Source organism: Lissotriton helveticus, chromosome 11 (assembly GCF_964261635.1).
Source record: "Lissotriton helveticus chromosome 11, aLisHel1.1, whole genome shotgun sequence".
NCBI classification, from domain to species: domain Eukaryota; kingdom Metazoa; phylum Chordata; class Amphibia; order Caudata; family Salamandridae; genus Lissotriton; species Lissotriton helveticus.
Window position 1 is genome coordinate 54,819,003 of NC_136072.1, and position 5,742 is coordinate 54,824,744.

A 5,742-nucleotide genomic window follows, 5' to 3' on the forward strand; every position below is an offset into this window, starting at 1 on the left:
AGCTACTTCTTCAGATGCCTTCTCTCCAGGAAGAAATCATGATTCGGACATTCTTGCAAACAAGATTTTGAGCATCAGTACAAAAACACGCCCCTAGATGAAACTTCTCCTGAAACTTCTGGCCTCTAGTGATACAACACAGGGAAGATATCTGCTTGACAATTCTGCTGCAACAAAGGGCACACCCATGGCTGCTGAGGTGGAACAAGGGGAATCCTTAGCAAGGGTGTCGGAAATTATCAAAATACGAAGACATTTTTTTGTAAAGCTCTGGGTGCCTCTACTTTGGGTGACATGTTGACCTTTGACTCAGTGTGTTAATGTGTTTCAAGGGACTTTCTCAAAGAAGTGACTCTACTCTGCAGTGGGTGAGAATTGCCTATTTCCTGGACATGTGAATGGCTGTCGAGCTCTCTGTTGTGTTTATTTTTTATATCCTATTGAGTCTACGTTTTGTGAAGCGCCTAAAGGCGTTGACTCCTGAGCTATCCCACACCCCAGTGGTCATTCTTTCTAATTAACCCTTTGACTGCTCACTTCTTGGGCCTGCCTTGAGATCAGAGTGATGCTGGCATTAGGGATATGACGCCATTGCTGTGATAATCACTGCTCTGGTGCCACGTTAGTGGGCATGGAATGAATGCAAATGACGTCAGTCGATGTCACCAAGACATGCTGTCACTACTGTATGACAGGCAGCGCTTTAAATGGGCAGGTACTGTCTGGTACTGAGTACCTGCACTTTTCTATTTAAAATGGAGAGTGCCTGCACTTCTCAGCACTGCTGCAATACATTCAATGGGAGAGTTTCAGCACTTCTCAAGAGCAAACAGGCACTCTAAATAGTGAGTACCTGCACTTTTCCATTTCCGTTTAAAGCGCTGATGACAGGCCACCGAAAATCATAATGGGGCCGATTCACAGAACTAACTTAAGACAAAATCCTAAACTTACTACTTTTGGTATTCACAGAAGTTAGGATTTTGTCTTAAGTTTGTCTTAAAACAGACTTAAAACAGACTTAAGTTAGGATTTTGTCTTAAGTCTGTCTTAAGTCTGTCTTAAGACAAACTTAAGACAAAATCCTAACTTCTGTGAATACCAAAAGTAGTAAGTTTAGGATTTTGTCTTAAGTTAGTTCTGTGAATCGGGCCCAGAGTCTGTAGTGCCCACGCATGTGACACTGGACATGGATGACCGTGCACATGCCCCAAAGTGTCTTACCTGCTCGGTACCTCTACGAGCCTCTGAGAGTTGACTGTGTTGCTCTTTACTAACAACGGTTTACTTCTCTCATATTAAAAACATTTGTACTGCTTTTAAAACACGCATAACATTAAACAAACATTGACAGTACCAGCAGTTTAGCTTTTGTGCAGTGAGGAACCTAATTAAGACATATAGAAGATGTTTCACATGGACATCCGAAATGGGTGCTTCCATCACAAACCCCGAACAGGAAACAGGTGGACATTATTTTACTTTTAGCGTTTTATTTGTGCAAATTCCAGTGCCCATAAAGCGCTATTGGATGGATCAAATTTCACAACTGATGCTGTCCAACAAATCATTACATTACTAAATGGGGCACACATTAGGCTCTACCAGAAAGACAGAGGATGGTTGTTTTCAACCCATAAAGGTCTAGTAAAGATTAAAAGGTTTACAGAAGGCAAACATTCGATTAAAATGTAAATATCAAAAAGTGTTGATTAATATGCAATTCAAAATTAAATCAAACTCTTATATATCAGAGGACGAACGCCGAATGAGCCTCCTCAAAGGAAAGGGCAATGCAGAACCGTTCTCTAATTAAGACAGTCTTTTAAATCTCTCACTCTTTCCTGCTTTAAACTGTATTAAAATCCAGTCCAGTCTGCTTGAAAATCTACTTTGCAGTAGCTTAAATCACACAATACAATTCTAACAGTTTTGCTGCACCTACACACATTTCTCTTGAGAGAACCCTTTCACGTTAATGCAAGATAGTACAATTATGTGCTTGTTAGCTTCTCAGGAATCCTTACAATACAACTTCTCTCAGCCTACTTCAAATTTACTTTGTTATAAATTAACAACACTTTAATGGTAGTGCAAGCTTCACTCACACATACAAAAAAGGCATTGCTTGGGCGTTAGCAGTGCGGCATATCCTCAAACAGGCAGCACAGATGCCACACAGGCAGCAGTAAAGCAAGCTTCCCTAACACACAGCAGGTATTGCACTGGCTGCTGCAGGGCATTCTTTCCTGAAGAGAGAAGTTTCAGGACATGGAAGGCAGCAGTGCAAGCTTCTCTCACACACACAGAACTTTCATGGCAAAGAGAGATGTTGTGCAATGGTGGACAGCTCAAGTTGGCACTTAACTCCTTCGGCGCTTATGACGAGGTCAGCTCGTCATGAGGCACAGTGGAGCTGTGCTCATGACGAGCTGAGCTCGTAAGAACTGCCGCGGAACGCCCACGCGGGGATAATTCCCCTCCTGTGCGGTGCGTTCCATTGAGTGGGCGGAGTCGTGACGCACTCAGCTCATCATGAGCACAACTCCACTGTGCTGCATGACGAGCTGAGCTCGCCACGAGCACCGCAGCGCCGCACGCGCCCCCCCGCGCCACGGGGGAATTAGCCCTGCGGCGAAGGGGTTAAGTGGCATATGATGCCAAAGAAGGGGCAAGACCCAGGTGTAGGTAAAAAAGACCATTGAATAACCAGGCAGGAGACATAGGTGTGGCTTTGGGCCCTGGACACAAAATGGGTGCCCTCTGGTGGCAAAACAAGTTATGGCTGGGAACAGGTGTAAAGCCAATAGTCACAGAACCAGCTGACGGAAGTGACGACTGGAGTGGGCAGGAAGTGACACTCTCATGACATAGGTATAGGTGAGGTGGCTCTCGGCTCCATATTGCTCTACAGAAGTTGCTGTGAGGGAAAGCCGAGTAAGGCTTTGGTAATAACCTTCTGAGCTGCATTGACTGTATTCATGTGAGATACAAGGGAGTGGCCAGAAAAATAATACACCCTCCACTTTGAACCAAGCCATACTCTGGATGGCAACCAGCAAGCAAGCAAAGTAAACAAGCCTCATTGTATGTAGCAGTGCTTGGTGTTCACTCTGAGGAAGCTATGGAAAATAAAAATAAACATGCCGGGTAATGCCTTTTATAGTATTTTAAATGATTTATGTCCTTCCGTGAATCTTTCATCCCACCTTTCCTTCCATTGACCCACCTTTCATCCTTCCTTCCAGCTTTAGTTCCATCCTTCCTTCTTTCTTTCTTCTCATCCATCCTTCGACCTTTCATTTCTTCCTTTCATTCTTGGATTTTCTTCCAGCTTTCTATCAAACTTTCTTCTATTGTGGCACCGTTCCTTGCATCTTTCCATTGTTTCTTCCTGGCTTCCAGCATATCTGTATTCCATCATGTATCCTTACTATCATGGCCTCATCTCTGTTTTCTTCATGTTCCTTTTTCCTTTACTTTCATCTCTTTTCTTCCATACATCCATCTCTTTCATCTTCTTCCTTCCATCCTTGTTTCTATCTTTGATTTTTTCCTGCCACAATTCTTTCCTTCAGTCTTTACCTTCTCCTCTGTCTTTCCTTCCATCTCCTTTTCATGCATTCTTTCAAATGCCCCTTTCACTTTTTTCTTTGACAGTTTAATCATTTCTGATGCTCCCTTATCTGTGCTTTTCTGGCACCCCTCTGCTTCTGAACCACAGCTCTCATAATGTGTCACTTTGCATTTATCATCTTCTGAACAGACCTGGAACCAAAGATCAAAGCTTAGAAGAGTCAAAAATAATAGTGCAGTGGCCCAGAGTCAACCTCTGCTGCCACCAACCAGGAAAGAGGGTGGTTCAAAACGCCCTTGTTGGGGCACTTGGGTCTTCGTCCTGTCTGAAGCATGGAGGCGCCTGAGATGGACGGCTGGAGGGTAGAAGCAGCCATCCAATAAAGAGTCAGCATCTATGTGCTCACCTCTCTGCAGCCTTCCTATTGGTACACAATCACCCAATCACAGCTGATCATGTCTGTGCGTATGACCTGTTCCGCCCACTGACATGAAACATGACACCACACCGGCTCATAGCTAAGTTTAGTCCGGGAATGTCAAAGCAAGTCTGTCTGAACCAGATTATCGAATATATTCAACTGTAAGGGGCAGATTTACAAGAAAATGCCACAGTGTAGCACCGCAAGCCCTTTGGCAGGGCCACGCTGCGGCACTTTCAAAGCACAGGAATGCGACATATTTACAATAATATGTCATATTCCTGTGCTCTCCCCTGCGCTGGCGCACAAACAGCTGCCATGCCCCGGAGCAGGCACCCTTACACCATGGTGCAAGGAAGCCTGCATCATGGGGAGATTGTTTTTGTGCAGGAAGGGGACATTCCTGCCCAAAAACAATCACTACAGGCTTTTTCCTCTTTGAATGTGTGCTGTAGAATGCAGCACGCATTGAAAGAGGAAAATAACGAGGAGAAATTAAAACATTACTCCTCGTTGCGCCTCGCTACGCCACCCCTAGGGCGGCATAGCATTCAAACGCATTTCCAGGTTTACGATTCATCGTAAATCTGGAAATGTGTCAGGGTCCATGGGTGTTGCGTGGGAACACCCACAGCAACACCCATGGAACACCCTGTTCACGCAAAGTGTTGCGTGTAAAGGGGCTACATTTACAAGGATATGAAAAGTCACGCAAGGTGGGCAGTGAAATGCACCGCCGGTGCATCTCGAAAAGTGACGCACTGGTGGCGCAAGGGGCTTGTAAATCTGCCTCTAAGTTTGTATAGATTTTCTACACCTACCTCCACCCATATGTACCTTGGTGATATATATGTTTTCAAGGTACGTAAATGTGGAGTAAAGAATAGTAAATCCATGCCTACCTGTAAACGTACCTATTCAATATTTTGTCCCTCAATATTATGATCGCAATATAGTCACCCGTCAACATTTTGGCTTCCATATTCCCTACTACAATTTAATTACTAGCAGAATAAGTTAACACCTACCTGATTGGTTATGAGTACCTGGGTGCTACACATATGCATGACTGGGTAACAAAATATGTTAATTTGTTTGTTCCTGGGATTTCTAAAGCGCGTGGCTACCCAGAAGGGCCTCCCAGTGCTAAGACAGAATTCAGGTTACATAGCCTTGGAGCAGACATATTATATGAAAAGGACAGTTTTGAACAATTTCCTTAATTGCTTTTCAAACTCGGTTTTCCTTAGTTGTAGTGGGAGAGCATTCTAGAACTTGGGAGCAAGGAAAGCTAAGGAGGGTTTTGTACTACTAGTTGACTTTATCCTGGGTACTATGAACAGTTGCTGGTTAGTGGAGCTCAACGTTCTTGTAGAGTAGTAGGGTGTTAGTATTCTTGTTTATCAGCCAAGGTCCCTTCTTATGCATTGCTTGATGAGCAAGGGAGAGTGCCTAGAACTGAGGGGCATATTATCAAGGGGGTTTATCTCCACTTTTTTGGCTTTAAAAGCCAAGAAAGCGGAGATAAAATTATCTCCCTATTACCTAGCTGTCGCTAACACCAGTTAGCGACAGCTAGTAGGAGATAGCGACCATCTTGGGCCCCACTTTGCATGTCAGTGATATTTATCACTAATGACATGCAAAGTGGGCGTGCCAAGATGTTAGCGACTGGAAACAGTCGCTAACATCGCTATCTCCTACTACCAACTTTTGGAGATATTCGCGCTAAGCGCGAATATCT